Genomic DNA, 20,171 nt, shown 5'->3' on the forward strand with positions numbered 1-20,171 from the left:
GTGTATGAAGGTCTTCAGCCATAGTCGGATCCCTCATTATGTTGTTATAATTACAAGCCAAGTTGCTGCAAGTCAATCTGTGCACGAACTGAATTTCTGCCATGATATTTGTTATAACAGAGAAGTACCTAATGGATTAAATGGCTGGCCTTTCAAAAGATAGTGGTGTGCTTACAAATGAAGCCATGGCAAAATAGTTCAAAAGATTCCCACAAAGTAATCAGATAATTCTTCAGGTTTTTCACAGTTTTTCACGATGTTGTTTCTGAAGGGATATGATTTGTATCAAAGGCTGGGTCTGTGTTTGGCCAGAGATTTTTTTCTGGGTGATTATTGTTACTTCTCATTTCATGGAAAGATGTGGAAGGTAACTTTTCTCTTTCGGTAGCTCTTTCAGTAGATCAAGTTTTATTTCACTCTGTATCTGAAATAATGTAATGCATTTCACATTTACTAGCAATGCACATTTACAGCAAATCCTGACCTTTCTTTTTTGGAGATGTTGTCCTGTGCGAGATTAACGCAATTGGGTCTGATTCTTTATATTTGGGGAAAAAGAAATAGAATTAGGAAAAAAAAAAAAAAAAGGCTTCTTTGTGAATTATTTTGAATCTAGCATTGAATACCCATAAAATCATAGAATGGTCTGGACTGGGAGGGATGTTTAAGAAGATCATCTAGTTCCAACCCCGTATAGACCAGGTTGCTCAAAGCCCCATCCGGCCTGGCCTTGAACACCTCCAGGGAGGAGGCATCTGCAGCCTCTCTGGGCAACCTGTTCCAGTGTGTCACAACCCGCAAAGTAAAGAATATCTTTGTAATAGCTAGACTAAATTTACCTTCTTCCAGTTTAAAGCCACTTTCCCTCATCCTGTTGCTACCTGCCCTTATAAAAGGTCCCTCCCCAGCATTCCTGTAGGCCCCCTTCAGGTACTGGCAGGTCACTATAAGGTCCCCCTGGGGCCTTCTTTTCTCCAGTCTGAAGATCCCAACTCTTTCAGCCTGTCCCTATAGCAGAGGTGCTCTAGCACACTGATCATCTTTATGGCCTTCTCCTGGATCCACTCCAACTCCTCAGTTATTACTGTTTTCAGTAGGAAGCTACTGTTAGTAATGAGTAGGGCTATTTGTTTTCTGATGCTGAATGGAACTGCTTTTTTTGAACATCACTACAATAGTCATCTTTTCCAGTAAACTCTCTGATGGATCAACCAGTGCAATTCTTTGGGGATATGAAACTCCTGGGACTAAGACTTGAAATACTTGATCCTTACTGATGGGCAATAGGGATAGTTTATGACTAGTGAAATCTCTAACCAGAATATTTAGTTCTGGTGCTAACGTCTTTCCTTGATTTCTAGTGTAAATTGAAAAGCTATTGTGTGAGATCGTTCAAGATGCTATGGGTAATAAACATTCAAAGTTAACCATAAATGAAATAAATAAAAAACAGATTCTGTTCATAGGATTAATGTGTGATTGTTGAGTCCTATAAGTATGATTTCGACTTTCTTCAACTGTGCAGAAAAACTCCAGATTTTACAGGAGATTGTCTACAGAGGGCATGTCATAGAAAAATTTCAGTATGGTGGCCAAGTGAGCACTTTTCTCTGTCTCAGTTCCTAACTAAGATTAGCCAGAAAGTAACGAGTCATTACTGGAGTCTTGAAATAAGCTGATCATCTGATATGCAGACAAATTATTACTTTTAACTTTCGTCTCAGTGCTGCTGAAATCCTGCTGTGATACTCACTGGGATTCCTGCCCTCAGTGATTTTCAGGTTGGTACAGACTGCTTTTCAGACTGACACGATGACTAGAAGGTTAGATAAGTGCTTACGTGTTCAGTAGTACATTGCCATCAGCAAACTCGGCCACCTTGCAATCCACTTACTCTTCCAAATGATGAAAAAAATATATTAACACAATTGTAGCACTAACCCCTGAGACACACAGTTATTAATATATCTATTCTTTGAGGTTATAACTATTTATTTCCTATCATTTAATCACTTTTTAATCCATGACAAGCCTTTGCCCCTTACTTCATTGTTATTTATTATCTTTAATATTCTTTTATGAGGGACCTTTTCTAAAGCTTTTTGAAATCCAAGTAAATTATGTCCACTGGGTCATGTTCATCTACTGTCTTATTAATATTTTCAGAACTTTCTAATGCATTAGTGAGGCACAATTTTCTGTTACAGAAAGCTTGTTGTTTTTTCTCTTGCCAATATTTAATTTCCCAAATGTTCCACTATTTTTTGTGTACTTGATTTTCAGTCACTGTAACAAATAATAATTCTTAAGACCTCCCCTAAACACTTTAAAAAATATAAGAAAGATGCTTACAATGTTCAGTTTCTCAGGAAATGCTGTAATTGTTAAAGATACAGTGTGATTTGTTTTTAAGCTGCTCAGAAGGTCAAATATTTTTGTGAAGAATTTTCACTTTAAAACAAAATCAGTGTATCTTCTCATAAAAATAGCATGGAGAAGGAACTTTCTCAAGTTATTTCTTTCACAGTGCTGAAATATTTATAGCTTCTAGGATAAATTCAGACAATTCTTGCACTTTCTATCTTTATTTCTTTAGTAAAAAATCTCAAGAAATCTAATTTTCATCTATGTACGTCTTATTTCTAATTGATAAAAGGACAGGAAAAGGATGATTTTTGAAATCTTAGATTTAAGCTGAGATTTAAACTTTGTAAACCTTTTTCACAAAGCACAGTTTTACTACTTGATCCCTTCCAAGAGATCAAGTGCCTTTGTCTCTTATGGCCCTGTCTCCTATGAGAGAGAGAGAGAGAGCAAAACTGTTCTAGGTCAGCTACATTAACCCATTCCCTCGTGGAGTCTTGTGTAAGAAAACACTGCTCAAAGAGGGAAAGAAATAGAAGAGCTTATGATGTTTTGCTGGGAATTTGGGCTTTATCTCAGCAGTACTCTGTTGACAATATAGCTACAACAACCTACAGAACTGGAGTTTTGATTTAGCTGCCAGATTTGATGATTATGATATTTTTTTTTAGTTAGCTATCTGGTTTTGGGCATGGAATTACCAGATTTCTCTGGTTTAAGTCTTATAAGGCTTTCAGGCACTGATAAGCAAATATAGATGAAGAACTTACACTGTGACTATTTTTCCTTCCTGGAGATCTTCAAACACTGACTGGACATGGTCCTGGGCAACCAGCTTTAGATGGCCCTGCTTGAGCAGAGAGCTAGACCAGATGATCTCCAGAGGTCCCTTCCAACCTCAGCCTTTCTGTGGCCATGTCCAGAAAGTCATGTGGTAAGGACCAACTATGGTGTCAGTGCAGCAAAAACAGATGTGCCCAGAGAGTGCAGGCAGTGGAATATTGCTATGATAATTAAAATGATTTGTGTATGATCTGGAAACTTAGATTGTATTTTAGTTAACTATGGTGAATATAAATTACAGATTTTGAATGACTCAAAATGTTGCAGGAGAAGTACCAACAGAAAAAGGGACTCATTTGACAGGAAGAGGTCCATGATTTGTAGTGTTTTTATGGTATTTCTTTGATTTTTTTTTTTGTTGTTGTTGTTTTTGTCTACGTGTGTCTGTTTGTATGTGTGCTTGTTTGTTTATTTGTTTTGAAGCTTTAAAAGTACCAAACAATGTAGGTAATTGGTTTGATATCTTGTAAACCTCAATAAAGCTCCACATTCTGTTGAGGTCATACTCATTATTTCAGTGGACTGAAATACGTAGTATAGTTTGTTTCCAGAGCTCCTATCCCTTTGTCAAAACAACGTGAACTGATTTCATAACTTGCATGATGTTTGAACAATTCACATGTCTATAACCATGTCAGAAAAGGCTGTGTAGCAAAAAGCAGGGTTGGTTTGTATGACATATTATTTTAGTGACTGTCCCTATCAAAAGGCATTTGGGATCAGAGTAAATGATTGCATTTGGCGACTGGCTGACTACAACTTAATAAACCTGGAATTAATAGAAAGAATGCTTATTCAATTTGTCTTTTTAGGAGTGTGGCCTTATGCTACTTGAACAATGTCAAATCCCCGAAGCCTGAGGATTTTAAGATGGTGATGGACAGGAATTCAACAACATGCAAGGCATGGTTCCCTAAGAGGTGAAAATTATAATTGTATGTTGGGTTTGCTGCCAATAGAGCAAGAGAGTTTCTGAAAACAAGTTTTTAAAATTAGTCTTCTGTTGTTGTTGTTGGAAAGCTATGAAGAACCATTCATTAAAGGCAACAAAAGGTAAAAATTTCCTATGCTAATTGAAATCTTTCTCAATTTCATTTTTGGCTGATTTTCATCATGTTCTGCTTTTTTAGAACAGAATCTTCTTATCAGGTTTGCAATTTTTATTATCTAATAAATCTATAACTTAATTATATTTGATATAGCATTGCCAAATACGCAGAAATCATGAGTAAAACTTCCTGAATTCATTTTTATTTTGCTTTTTTTTTTAATAACTTGTTTGATTTCTACCATTTACAGTTTTAGGAAGTGTTCTGATATTTTTCTGCTTAGTTATCAGGGCTGAGAACACTGGAAACATGATATTTTTAATGAAAGTTAATAGCCTCTTAATTAGCATAAATCTAGGTATTGGGTCTTTAAGAAAAGCATCAAATATCATGAGACTAATAATAAAATTGCAAGAGTTGGCAATGTTGTTATCTGAAAATGAGTTAAGATTTCGTATTCTGCCAGAACAATAGTCATTTGTCTCCAATTTATCAGTAGCCTTTTAACTTTTACAGTTATGTCAGAGGTGTGGAAACATTTATTTTTATTTCTTACCTACAATTTACTTGTCTCTCTCTTAACGATGTTGTCTGGGTCTTCAGGCAAAGTATTACACATCAACTTGTCATTAAGTCACAGTTTTGAAATAGGACTCTTTATCAGTGTACCCACTGATAATTAAAGAATTAAAGAAAAATGCCAGTCCTCCTTTCCAAAGAAGATTTTTTTCATTCTACTTGCTTTTTCCCCCTTTCTTTCTTTCTTTTTAGTTTTCTTGCTGCTCACTCACTTTCCACAGTCATTAATCTCCAACAATTTTGAAAACAGAAAGAAAGATGTCAGGAAAATATGTTTAAATGCTAGCCCAAGTGAAAAGAAAGTTGCTGATATTCTTCCTTACATATCCAGGACAAATTTGTACTCTGCTAAGCTGGTTTATACAGGGTATATGAAGATGTCACTATTACTCAAGAATGTTTCTCCTCCCGTGCTGGTAACTGTCAAAATGTAAGAACTATAGACCCAGGGTTTCAAATTTGTAATTTTTTCCGTTTGCACTATGGAAGTGTGCCTCACAAAACACTACTATTACTAGGTAAGCTTCTATATGCTTAAAGACTAAAGATTATGTGTTTTACAAGAGATTAAATGCAGAACTGACGTGACTTGCTTTAGCTAGAACAGCAAAATGGAATTTGGCTGTGTCAGAAATGAGAAGTTGAACTTGTCCTGGTTCTCAAGAAATGGAGAGGGACAGGGGTGTACAATGAAAAGATAGTGATGAGGTAGAAAACTATAGAAGGGAGAAAATATGAAGCTGAGCCTTGTGTTATCATAGTGTAACAGTTCCCTGTATCTTAAACGGAGAAAGCCTAGCATTTGGTACTGTGCTCTTACTTTTGCTCGGAGAATCACAGAATTGTTCAGGATGGAAAAGACCTCAAAGGTTATCAAGTCCAACCATGATCTAGCCATACTACCCTAACTCTAACAACCCTCTGCTAAATCATGCCCCTGACCACCACATCCAAATGGTTTTTAAACACATCCAGGGATGGTGACTCAACCACATCCTTGGCGAGCCTACTCCAGTGCTTCACAACCCTTTCTGTAAAGAAGTGTTCCCTGATATCCAACCTAAACATACCCTGGCACAACTTGAGGCCATTTCCCCTCATCCTGTCATCTGTCACCTGTGAGAAGAGACCAACCCCACTCTCATTGTAAGCACCTTTCAGGTATTTGAAGAGAGCAGTAAGGTCTCCCCTCAGCTTCCTCTTCCGCAGACTAAACAGCCCCAGTTCCTTTAGTCAGTCTTAGCAGAACTAAAGTTTATTACCAGACAACAGACTAAAAAGTCAAAGAAACATTGCAAAAATATCTTGCATATTGAGTGTAGAGTGGAAATCACTTCCTAATGGCATTTTTCTTCCTATTGACATTCTCTGTATATACCAGAAAGATGTGTCACAATTCAGTAGACCTTTGAGGTACACAAGTACAGTTACTATTCATTTAAGAAGGAAATTTGCTTAGGTGCTGGATATTAGAAGCCTAGATTATTACTGCTTGGTTTTAATTCTATACTTTTTATAACACGTGAGATTTAATTACATTCTTAGTTTTATTGCATACTGAAAAGACCTTCCTCCATTAAAACCACTAACACTTAGTTCAAATATAAAGTTGGAAGTCAGATTCAGACATCATTTAAAATCTCTTGCAAATCCTGTGAAGCCTCTGCTACAGATTTTCAGCATGCTGAAAAGAACATTTGCAATGGTTTTACTATAGGTCAGTGTGAAAAATTAAATAAAATAATATCTCTTTGAATTAGTAAAGAATATATAGCCTTCAGATTTTTGAATAATAAAATATGCTTCAGTATTTTTCTCTCTCACTTGCAATGTTGTGGTAGGTCAGGAATATTCTGTATCATGCAGTATGTTCCAAGACTCATTACTTTACTAGATTATGTGTCAACGGTTTACGGGCTGGTTTGGCCCGGTTCCGTGACTAGTGAAGCGGAGGGATCTGCAGATCCACGCCTCCGGAAAAAGGGAACAGGGGACCCCAAAATAATTAAAAACAGCGGCAACGATCTGAGGAGAAACAAACTAATTTACTAAATATATTATCGGAATACAAGATAACACACTATAATACAATATAATTAAATTTGAAGCTAATAAATCAAATATAATGAGAGAGAGAGAATGTCCGAAAGGTGGGTAGGCCTCACCACAACGCTGAGGTGAGATGCGCAGTCCAGTTGAGCAGCAGGGAGAAAAGGGAGGAGAGCCGACGAAGAGCAGACAAAGAAGAGCGCATCAGGTGACCTTGCCAGGAGTTGTATCTCGAGACTCTCTGTGACCACAAAGTCCCCTGGGGTATGTAGTTCTTCTTCTCTTCCAGGCTGGTACCCAGAGCTTGAGCATTAACAGTTAAACTCCCAGTGCCCCACATGATGTTATGATGTAGAATACCGAAAACCAAAAATCACAAAACCATGACATTATGCTTTCCATTTCTATTTTCAGTTTGATTAGAAAACTACATATAAGAAGACAACGCCAAAGAGCAGAATACAAGCTCAGAGGTTCCTTTCATATCTTCCTGGTTATTTCTTCCCCTGCCATGCTAATTTTCAATTATTCACATCACAATTTGAGTCAGGTGCCAATGAATTTATATGTAGGTATATATTTTATTTTATATGCATTACATATTGGTTGCTCTGAAAGTAATGCTTCCTGTTTATTTCCATGGAAGCTACACCAGCTACAAAGAGCACAAGAACTGTTTGGCAGGGCAAATTCTCAATAACACTATTTTTCAACATAGTCACTGCAGTAGTTATGCATTTTGGCCATTGATGAATGGAAACCTGCATACACGCTTGTAAAAATCTGCATGGCCATCCTGAACATGGCTTGTCTTTCACCCTTCTGTTGCCACTGCTGAAATGCACCACCCATTTCCTCATTATCTCCCATCCGCTGCTTGGTCTCCATCAACACCCTGCAAGTGTCAATGAATGTCAATGTGTGCCATTTTTTCTGCATGGAGGAATTCAGTGACAGAATTTTGCTTCATATACACTTCCATGTCAGACACCGTTTTGTCAGACTGTCCCTCTGCTGCCATCTGTCACATGACAACGACATGTAACAGAATATTGGTGGGAAGATTCAACCTCTACTGCCATACCAACAGTGTTCGCCTCTGACTTTGTAGGCCACTTGAACAAATAGGAAGCATTACTTTTGAAGCATCTCTCATATAACATATTTATCCAATATTATATAATATGTAATATGTGTGAACTATATGCATATTTTAAATATTTTTATTGAGTATTGTATTTGAGAAGTGTCTTTGCATGCTAAGAAATCAACAACCACTACCCACAACTTTTCCATTTCTGTCATTTCTGTTCCTTCCGGATTTTTTGCATTATATTTTATATCACATAATAAATTTTTATCCAAAGCATAATGTAAATATTTAAAGGATCATAACAGTGAATACCTCTTAATACCAATTAAATAGAATGATAAGCAAATCCATAATAAATATTTTCCATTAAACATGAAAACAGGAAGAAGCCCTGATGAGCAAAAGGGAGATTCTGAGGTGAAATCTGCAATGCCATAATTGGATCCAGAATCCTCTTCTGTTTTTTGTTTTGTTTTGTTCATTCAGTACGCTACCTTGGGAAATGATGTCTAACTCTTTTAAGCATCACCTTCACCTTCCTTCACAGACTTTGGAGATCTGCCATCCATGTGGAGGAAACCTCTGTGGATAGCTCAGATGAGCTATCCAATCTTGTAAATCTGTGTAGGGCATAGAGCTAAAATTGTCCCTTCCATCATATGTCTCTCTTACATGTTAAAATATATCTCAGGTACTTGATCTGCCACATAGGATCTGTTTGCATGGTAAGCCATTGCTGGAGAAGGACAAAATTGAAAACATCCTCAAAAGGAGGTGATAACTGGAAGCAGGGATCTCTATGCCTATCATAAAGAGAAAATTTCCTTACTGTCATTTAAAGGCAGTGGTGGTTCATCTGTCAAGGCCTGTTACCAGAACAACTGGATGCTGATGGCAGTCCTCCTATAAGAGAAAATAATTAATGAAAAATTTATGACCTGGATTGTAGAAATTGCTGCTGGATACTCCCCAGATACATTAAATTAATAAAGCTGAAGTCTAATTAAGCCATATCTTTCTGTTTTCTTGCATGACTGGGACAATGATGCGAACTCAGCAGAACAGAGGAAGGGAAAGTTAGTTTGAAAGGATGAAGTTTGAAAAGAAAAAGCATGAATATATTAAAAGGCAAATGTAAATAAGGGAGCCACAGAAACTGCATGTAGAGATTCTTACTAAGTTAAATTTTGTAGAAGTTTCAAAACTGTACAGAAAAAAAACCAAAACATTTTGGCAATGAGGAAAGAGAAATGAATTTGTTCTGTGAGGAATCTTGATATTGAAGTGAATGCATTTGGGAAGAAGGTAAATAATACATGACTGAATTTTAGGTGTGAGACAAAAGAATGAAAAAATCTTTCTTCTATTATTTGAACTTTTAAACATCAGCCTGTAGACACTGCTGTATGTTTAGAATTTACTTTCCTATTGTCATAAAAAAGATAAAATATTACAGAAATAAAACATACATGGCCTTAGGTTTACCGAATTTGTTCTTGGATACTTATTATTTTGTTAAAACTTAAGAGAGAATTGACTGGAAACTTTTATCACAGTGGAATTTTCTTTTTCTTTGAAATCTCAGTGCTTTTCAGCTATCCTGAATATCACAGTACTGTAGATATTGTATTTTGTGTGAAGCCCTTTTTAAATTTCAAATATAATTTCATATTTTTTAAATCATAGAATCATAGAATTGCTCAGTTTGGAAAAGACCTCAAAGATCATCAAGTCCAACCGCAACTTAACCATACTACCGTAGCAACCCTCCACTAAATCATGCCCCTGACCACCACATCCAAATGGTTTTTAAACACATCCAGGGATGGTGACTCAACCACATCCTTGGCGAGCCTACTCCAGTGCTTCACAACCCTTTCTGTAAAGAAGTGTTCCCTGATATCCAACCTAAACATACCCTGGCACAACTTGAGGCCATTGCCCCTCATCATGTCAACATTGTTAAAATGTTAACTTTTAACAATTTTTAATAATTCAGATATTCAAAAACAGCTCACTGAGATAAAAGAATATCAGATTATTCAAAGAGTAAATATTAATACTATATTGTAATCTGGAATGCATTAGTTGATTTTTTTTCTTCACAAGAAATAATTTTTATTTTAACAATTTAAAATGAATCTTGAAAGTTCTTTATGCGTTTCTTGTGCTGTTCCTATGAAAAAAAAGAAGAGTATTTGTTTAAACAGGAGAGCTGAACTTCCCTTGTAGAGTAATTCTTGATCACGGGAAACGAATGCACTTGGAACACTATTTGTCTTGAATCAGGAGCCTTCCCTGAAAGGGAAGCAACAACATTTGAAAGATTTGAGTTCCCACTATGAAAAAATGATAAGAAAGTTTATATTCTCCTATATAGTTGAAAAGTTTAAAGTTTACCCTCTTAGGTACAAACTTAATCCTCTCTCATTAACAGAGTGATGAACATCTAAGTTAAGGATCGCAGGCTAGCAATAAATGTCATCACCAAGCAGTAATAAATGGATCTAAAAGTAACTTTTTTACTCTTTTAAAAAAAGCAATGAACCCGAATACCAGCTTTGGCTTGATTTTCAGCTCTCTTTGTTTGATGCTTACAGGCAGAGTTTAGCAAAGGAGCGTCACAGTAGCAGTCATGCTCATGTTCACATAAACTGGGAAGATCAGAATTGCAGCACAGCACATCCTTCTCCTAGTCCAGGAGAAGCAGTTTATAGGACATTACATTTTTAACTCATGAATCTCAAGCTTTGTTTTGTTTTGTTTCCTTGTAGTTGTAGCGGAAATACAGAAGCTACTTATTTCCATTTGCTCAACTGTGTTTGCGTGGTGCTTTTGTGCTACCCTATGATTTTGTGTTATTAAATTTTTGTCTATTTAAATGTTCAGAACATAGTGTGTTAAGTTATTTGGCTGATCAAGTAATGTACAGATAGAGTAAAAACGCATGAGTGATAGAATAGGGTTATAATAAATTTTTTTAGTGTAGTGACATATCTGTTGGCAATAAAACTACATATTATGTCTACTTTCTATGTAATTGCTCTTTGAAGTAAAAAAATTGCAGACTGAACTTGCTCAAACTTTCTGACACAAATTGCTTTATTAGATATTGATTTAAAATTAGAAGTGAAACTTGTGAGAAAAATGAACATTTTTTACTTGTCTTGACAATGCAAGAATGAATTCCTTACTTTTCTGAACTTCAGTTTTATTAAGTAACTTTCTGTAAGACAAGTTTCAGCAGATCAGCACAAAATTTTCTTAATTTCATTACAGGCTGTAAATTAAAATTAATGAGGCTGACACCCACAATTAACAATGAAAAATGCAGATTGTTATAATTACTTAAGCAATAACATTGCTTTACATAGAAGACTTAAGGTGCTCCACAAATTATTTACAAGTGTTACATAAAACACAAAAAATGACAATTTCAATTTATTTTGTCAGTATAAAAAACAAAAATCCTTACTAAAACCTTTCTCATTTGGGAATCTCTTGCCATGCATAATTAAGCAAATTTGATTGCAATTAAGCCTGGCTTCTACAGTGGAGTTTTAATTAATGCAAATCTGGCGTCTACATCTATAAGATTAATTTTCGTGAATTAAAAGAAAACAACAAAGCATATTTGAAAGAGCAGTTGTATTGTTGAAAGGATGGAATGCAAAATCTGATTATTTTTCAGTCTTCCATGTGGATAGCCTTTGACTTACACTTTAAGGAGGGATATTTTATTTGGTTTTGTTGTTTTGTTTCTCATGGCATTATTAAACAGGATCATAACAATTACACCAAGCTTCTCCTAAGGAACATCTTAAAATGTAATTGTATATATTTAGAAGAAGAAATGAATGATAAATCTAAGGAGTGAGGACACCATTAGACTTTTTCTAAAGCAGTCATTCTTGTCTCTAGTTTGGGGCCTACAATATCATGGGAGTACTTGCAGTATTTTTGGATATAGTTCAGTAAGACTTGCTCTTAAAACTTCCCAAAGTTTGGAATGACTTTTATTGGAAATGAAGACCTTAGTTTGTCTAGCAGCCTGCTTTGAAATTGCTTTCTTTGTTTTTGGCTTGTTTGTATTTAAATTCATATCTTCAAAAGAAAAAGAAAAACCCTACACAGGGAATTCTGTTCTTTCAAAATTGTCCTGTAAGAGTAACCTATTCTGTTATCATTTCCACATAAAAGAATTATTGTTTTAGAAACCTTATGACTTCTCTTGCTCTTTAATACAGTACTATTTAATGCTTGTAATTTTGTTGTTTGAGCAATAAAACTATCATATAGAACCATTAGTGAGAACAACATATATTGCTTTAAAAGCTATTATTCCTGTTGACATACATAAGGTAAATAACTCCTTTTTACATTCATGCTCTCTACAAGATGTCAAAAGTCAGGTAATTCCAAGGAGGCACTTAACCGGCTGGCAGAAATGTTCTATCTGTTGTGAAAAGCTTGTTTTTCCTTTCTTTAAATATATTCCGATATTTTATTCTATTGTTAACCACCACTGTTCATTCTTTGTATGGTCTTGTTTTTTAAAAAATGTGAATTGGATACATCGGGAAGTTATTGCTTTCTTTCTCATCAAGAGTGAGAATGCTGAGCCAAATCTGTGCTGGAGAGAAGATAGGTGCCAAGCTGCAATAGCCAATGGGAGAAAATGAACCACCAAAATACTTGCATGCAGACTGATGTGTGTGACCCTGATGTGAAGATCTGTGAGAAGTTAAATAATAAGCAATGTAATTTTTCTCCTAACACAATTTCTTTTTACTTTCTTGTCTTTTATTCAAAACTCAGAAACTTCCATCCTGCTATGTGAAAAAACATCTAAACTGATCATTTCCAAAAGTTACTCTAACAAGGGAATTTTTATTTTATATGTGTTACCCAGGAGTAAGTGCTGCCACATTTGGTTCCTTCAGTACAGCTGTTATTACGATTCCTAAAGCTACCAAAATGAGACAGTGAGAGTGCTCACAGAAGTAAGTCCAGCCTTACAAACATACACACTGTTTTTGCAGCAAACAAAAATTATGTAGGTTGTTTTGCAAGTAATGCCTCTTATTTAATTCCATGGAAACTACAACAAAGAGCACAATAACACTTTTGATAAAGCAAATTCTCAGGTACATAACACCATTTTTTTAATATAGTCACCACCATTAGCTATGCATTATTGCTAGTGATGAATAAGAGCCTGCACATTATGCTCCTAGAAATCTGCATGGCTGTCATGAACATAGGTTGCTGTTCACATTGCTGTTGTCACTGCTGAAGTGCACCACCCACCACCTCACTGTGCTCACATCCACTGTTTGGTCTCCATCAGCACTCCGCAAGTGTCAATGAATGTCAATGTGTGTGCCATTTTTTCTACACGGAGTAATTCAGTGATATACCTTTGTTTCATACACACTTCCACGTCAGATACCATTTTGCTCCTCTGCTGCTATCTGTCACGTAACAAGAAACTGTAGCAGAATATAGGTGGGAAGGTTCAGCCTCTATTGCCATACAACCAATATCTGCCTCTGATGTTGTGGACTAACATTATAAATAGACGGCATTACTTTCAGAGCATCCCTTGTATTTCTAATACAAAGCAGAATAACAAGTGCAACAAGAAATCTGAGCTCTAAGATATATGCAGCAGCAATTACAGCAACAACTGAATTGTCCCCTGAAATCTGAGACCCTCAGAAGTTGCTCCTTTAATTAAATAGAATTAATTCAAATATGTTATGCCTTGCGCTTTCTCTGAAGCTGCTGGTACATTATTTTCGTAAGAATGATGACCTAATTAAATAGATTTTGGCAGAGACTCACAAAATCTGCACTTATTTCATTCACTCAGGAAAGACCTTTATAATTCTTTCATAACTGCAGGAGAAAAACTATTTCTCAATACCTCCTCAATGTATAATGAACATTAAACAGGAAATACCAGCTTGATGTGCCTTTATTATTTTTCAGATGTTGAAAAGGTGTAGAGCAATACTGGAATTATTAATAGGACTTGGGTGCCTAATAGCCTTGGGGTTCTTTATAAAACTCAATCCAGAAGAGAAGCGTTCTCCACTTGTTTGCACAACAAGCTAGTAGAATCATTTCACGTATTTAAATCACAGACCAGACTAATTACTGGCATGAGAATCTCCAGATTTTCCTGGACTGGTTTCTTAGTTCTCATTTTGTTATCATTAGTATTTCTGATCTTTTCATTTTCCTCACTCCTATTAACTTTGATAATCTTTCTCTAGTCTTGAGAATTTTGATGTCTTGATTCATCACAATGTTATAAAACTTTCCAGAAAAGTTTTACTAACTGGTTGTACAAAGAAAAAGGGAATCACAACTTCTTTCTCTGACATGTGTATGTGTGCATACACATTAGCCTTGTTTAGAGGATGCTTACAAAACTGTTCTCCTACGTAACGGATATGGAAAAATGGCATTCCTGAGAATCCTAAAAGTCACTGGGAAACAAAAAATGTGGGAAGTAGAAAAAACAAACAAACCAACAAAAGGTCAACACCAACCTTGCTGATTAGCAATCCTATAAGACTGCTTTAAACACTGTTCTATAGGAACAAAATTATTCTGGTCTGCTTTGATATTGCCCTTTGGATTCCTTGTAGCTCCCTTTAACAAAGCAGTAGGAGTACCTTTCACCAAAGCTAATTCCCACTCTGGTGGTTAGAATGAGTTTAAGAATGAGTGATACAGGAAATACTCAAGCTGAGAAACAAACATCTCACAATTTCCAGGAGCAACAGATGTTTTTACCCCACATTCAAAAGCATAAGGAGAAAAAAAATGAGGAAAGAGGAATACTGGTTTCAGTATTTTTGAAATGATGATGACAATACTGGAATATTGCAAAGTTTGTGCAAGATAGATCCCATGAATGCTCACACATGAATAGAAAGAACACCATATACAACTCTGTCAGGATCTATTAAATCAATATGAGGCTGAAGATGGCAGTTTCCTGGATCACATCATTACCGGTGTTGAGATGTGGTGTCATCACTATGAGCTGGGGTCAAAACAGCAGACTATGGAGTGGTGACATGTCAATCCCATTGAAAAAAAAGTTCAAGACACAGCCCTCAGCAGATGGAAGTCTTGTGTGTTGTCTTTTGGCATAGCAAAGGGGTGATTTCAATTTCCGGGAATCTGGAAAAGTCATTAATTCTGACCACTACATTGCAATGCTGACTAAGCTGAAGTCTCCAACTTCCAGGGTGCGATCAGTAAAGAAGACAACTCTTCTCCTGCAACAGATAAATCCAGGCTCCATATCACTTAGAAGACTGTGGAGCACATTGCCATTCTTGCCTGAACTGTCCTGCCGCACCCACCATATTGTCCAGATTTGTTGCCTTTTGACTTCAATCTACTCAGGCTGATGAAAGAAGAACTGCACGGCAACATTTTCCTTGCAGAAATGCCATCATAGCAGCTGTGAAACAATGGGTTGCTTCCACTGGCATAGATATTTATGAGCATGGTATGTTCTTGTTCACTGCTGGAGAAAAAGCACAGCTAATGGCAGAGACTACAATGAAAAATAATGTTTTGTAGATGAGAATGGCACCCACTGACATTCATCAACACTTGCTCAGTGCTCACGGGGACCAAACAGTGGATGTGAGCGCAGTGAGGAATTTCAGCAGTGGTGCTTTCAGCAATGTGGAAGACAAACTACATTCCAAATGGCCATTCAGATTTTTACAAGCTTGGCATGCAGGTTCTTGTTCATTGCTGACAGTAGTTCAGAGCTAATGGCTGTAACTATGTTAAAAAAGAGTGTTTTCTAGCTGAGAGTTTGCTGTATTAAATGATGTTATTGTACTCTTTGTAAACATTGTAATTTCCATGAAAATAAATAGGAGGTATTACTTTCAGAGCAACCTATGCACCTTGTTTTGTATGTGCACTAATCAGAGTAATTGAAGTAGACAAAGGAGGTAGGACAAAATTGCCAGAACATGCTCTAAGCAATATAATGCAGTTGGAGAAGATGGGAATGAGAAAGAAATTAAGAGGATGGAAGAGGAAATTCTGAGGAAAATAGAGAAGGCTGAAGATATTATAAGGAAAAAAAAGGGAGAAAGTGAAGTCAAATATGTATCACAGTACTTCAACAGCTATTCAGGACTTTCAGATCAAAAGAAGCAACTTCTGTGGTTGTGTTTCCATCAGCATGACATCTTTCCCAGCTCAGTCTGGAAGGGAAAGATTTTATGTGTTAGGAAGGTCATAGGTAAGCTTCTTGAATATTTCCGCAATTGCATTAGTTTGTGTGGATAAAATTGCAATGTTCTTGTTTCTGAGTTAAAAACGTGCTTTTTAAGATTGTCTGGTAAATTAATATACTGGATTCTGAAAATATCATCATTTTTTTCTTGTTTCTTGATGGAACCATATTCTCACCATCTTAACTGTGAGTGAACCATTTTTTCCTGAGCTTGCTGGGAAAAAGCGTTGAGGTTTAGTCTTACAAAAGGATAATAACAGACTGTTACTCTATAAATTAGAGCTATTACTTAGCATTACCTTCTTTGAAAGTAATGTCTGAGAATTTTTATTTGTGCAGTTGAACATTTGCACAAACTAATAGTGTATTCACGCCTTTGAGATTTGCAAGTGCATAAGAATAACTGTGAGGAACATCTAAGGAAAACTGTATTTATCTCCAGAAGAAAGTTACATTTTAAAAATCTCAGTAGGTAGGGACAGAATATAGTAGAAAGTCATAACATAACAGAGAAAATAGTACTGGTGGTCTTAATTTTAAAATCTAAGATTCGTTCATTATAGGAACATTGTGTGATAATTGCAATATACTTTTAAGATAATTTCTCTTACTTCATTAACTATGAAGAAGATAATCAGATAATCCCATAACAAAAAATACAGCTTCATTTTGTTCAACTATCTTGCCCTTGTTCTTTTTTTTAATACGTGATATCTTTTCTCCTGATTCTTCTCTGTGCTACAGTAATTCCAGTTAAAAGACAAAAATGATAAATATTTCTTACCCAAGTTGAAAAAGAAAGGATTTAACTTAGTCCATTTGTTTAAGATTAGTTTTATATTCATTCACCTTAAAACCCAAAAAAGGGTTTTTATCACATGAAATGTTTTCTATTATTTACTATTAAATGAAGCATAATATCAATAAAGTGAATTTCAAATGACTTTTCCAAGCATTTTTAACATTGTTTAAAAGGTGTATTTAGGGGTTTGTACACAATTCCTGTGAGCGCTGTATCATTCAACGTTCCTTGCAGATTACTTTCGTTCTTCTAATAATAATGTGAATTGCCTTTACTAATTTGTTCCATAGAACTAAAGGGAATTATTGTCTGAGCATTTGGTGGAGACTGAACTGAAGAGAGAATGTTCTGGGTTTCAGCTTTGTAATAATTTGCTTTCTTCCATCACATTCAGGGATCAGAATCTCCTAGTTAACACAATGGGAAAGTTTAGAGCAGAAGGCTAAGTGCAATTTGCTTTGAAGACAACGATCAGCCATCTTGAGAAATGATACAAAGATCTGAAAATGTAGATCGTGATTTTGAGCCAGTGTTCATGGATGAAGGATAAAAGAATGTGAGATCTTCCAGATAAGGTTTGGAAGTTACTGATAAGGTAAATCTGTGCCAACAAGCATTGTAACGTTAATGATATTAACTTTACAAAGTGCTTTTGTTGGAAAAATCATTCACTATTTAAGTTGATGCTTATAAGCGACATAAGCAAACATTTTAATAATAATTTGAACATAGTCTTATAAGCATATAGAAAGCAATTTGGTAGAAACTTATGTTACACTGTTAAAAGTAACTTTTCTAGAAAGCTGTAGTTAGTTTGACTAGTAAAATCAGTATTTTTAAGCAATTAAATGTTCATGCTTCTAATGTAACGTGTCACTAGATGTCACTCTGGATTCCATTATTTTATATTCTATTTCCACTTTTTTTTCTGTCTTTCTATGTGTGTGTACTTTCCCCACAACAAACCCGAATAGACAATGTAAAATGTGCATGAATAACACAGAATTGCTGACTGAATGTCAATTTTCTAGTGTGTGACTTCTATTGATCATTCATTATTGACATGAAGGTCTCTAGTGCCTCTGCCTTCCTCTTTAAACTCTTTCTCAGCTAAAATTTCCAAACAACAGAATGAGAAGGCCTTGAAGAACGGGATGATTCAGGTCTCTCAGGATGTTTTACAGAGTACTTTGACCTCAGGAAGGCATCGGAGATACTTTTTATAAAGACTCGACGACTGCCTGGAATAAAAATTTAAACACTGGAAAAAAAAAGAACCTCCTACCTAAATCGAACAGCTTTCATTGACTTTTTTTTGGTGTAACTGTAACTGACTGCTTTTGGCAAACATAAAGGCTTTTTTGAAACAGTTTTTTAAATGTATGCATTTCTCTCCCTTGTAGCCAATAAAATATAAATAGCATTTTCATGGTGACGAATGACCTGCGGTACACTATTCTATGATCACGGTTCCAGGATTTTACTTCTTTTGGCTTTGTATACATTAATTAAGTATACACAATCAGGGCTGAGTGCAGAGGCAGCTAAATAAACAAATGACACTGTAGAAAGGTCTTTCTGCATACTAATCATATCCTACATCTGCAAGCAAAAGCTCTATAAATCGATTTGCTCTTTCACATCAAAAGACAAACAGTGAGGCAAGTCAGCAGTTCCTTTGTCAAAGTCACAGAGATTGCTGTTCTTCACAAATGCATTTCTACAGAGCTGGATTCAACCATTTGATGATTAGCATTATTGGCAACTCTTCAAAGAAGATTCATCAAGTAATTTGCAATTGGATTGGTTGCCATTTTTGTGATTTTACCCCATGAAATTGAACAAAAAATGATTGACATTTGAATTCTTACTTGGAGGACAAAGTGAACCAGCATAAGTAAAAGAGGCAATCAGATTCCCAAGAGGTGAGGAAGCTTCTGTGATGTCTGGTGATTCCCACGTGGACGAGATCAGATATGTCTGAAAATGAAATAAATTTTCAGAGCAGAGGCAGGTAGGAAAACACATATTCCTGTGAACATATAGAGAAATAAAAAGGCTCAAAGTACTCATTTTTTAATACATATTTAATATATTTTCAATGTGTAAATCTGGGTAGATATGCTCTCTAAAAACTCCATCCACTCATATTTAAAAAAAAAAAAACTCAGAGGAGGAAGAAAAAGTCTATATATTCACAGATTTCAGGTGAGAGAACTGCATTCTCTTCTATCAGTCACAGAGATGTCTTGGAAAATGAAAGAATAAGACAATGTATTTGTTCTTGCACTTAAGTAACGTAGTTGTGTGAGAAACTGCAAAATGATGTGATCAAGTGCAAGAACCATGAGGCCCTTGATAGCCTTACCCGCACGCGGATTTCCATTTTAATAAATTAAAACACAAAGCAAACTAACAACAACCTCTGTAAAGATTTTGTATTTTGCTTTCTGCTATTTCTTCTATCAGAAACATATTTCAGATCCCTCTCTGCCTGGCAGAATTACAAAGATGTTTGGTTACCTCCTTTGGGTGCGCTTCTCTCTGAGAAAGGGGAAAGGTGGAACTTAATACAGAAAGGTACAGGAAAGAGAAGTTTAAATGAGCTCATTTGCTGATAGCTTCATAGACCTTTTCTTTAGATTATATATAATGTTTGTTTTATTTATGATGAAGCTCATATTTTCATACCCTCATTTCTAATAGGTTTTTCAAATTTTTGATCTATAATGCCTGAAGATATTTTCGGACAGACTTGTCATTCATTAGTCTATTCATGCTACATACATTCAGGTAAATCTATTCCATACATAGTTATAAAAGCTGAAACTTGCAGAAAACTTCTGTCTAATATTCAAGTTCTTATGTTCTTCATTGTAAATGTTCCTGAGAATTAGAACTTTTACATCAAGGTAGTGGTATAAGTAATATGAAATACAAAGTCTGCTCCAAAAGTAATGTCTCCTGGTTTATTATGTTGGCCTGCAACATCAGATACAGCTGTTGGTGGTGTGGCAGTAGAAGCTGAACCTTTCCAACGACATGTGGTTACATTCTATTGCCATGCAGGAGATGGCAGCAGAGTGGCAGTTTGGTGAAATACCATCT

At 35.7% G+C, this 20,171-nt stretch overlaps 1 long non-coding RNA gene across 1 annotated transcript in view; it reads left to right on the forward strand.

The window, feature by feature from the left end:
- Positions 1-10,015, forward strand: part of LOC116236708 (uncharacterized) — a 30,268-nt gene extending 20,253 nt beyond the window's left edge. Inside the window, exons 3-4 of the long non-coding RNA XR_004168610.2 lie at positions 4,020-4,127; positions 7,299-10,015. This is a non-coding gene — a long non-coding RNA (uncharacterized LOC116236708). The remainder of the gene's footprint in view (positions 1-4,019; positions 4,128-7,298) is intronic.
- Positions 10,016-20,171: the final 10,156 nt, after the last annotated feature.

The sequence above is a fragment of the Phasianus colchicus genome, chromosome 1, assembly GCF_987193195.1.
Source record: "Phasianus colchicus chromosome 1, bPhaCol1.hap1.1, whole genome shotgun sequence".
In the NCBI taxonomy this organism is placed as follows: Eukaryota; Metazoa; Chordata; class Aves; order Galliformes; family Phasianidae; genus Phasianus; species Phasianus colchicus.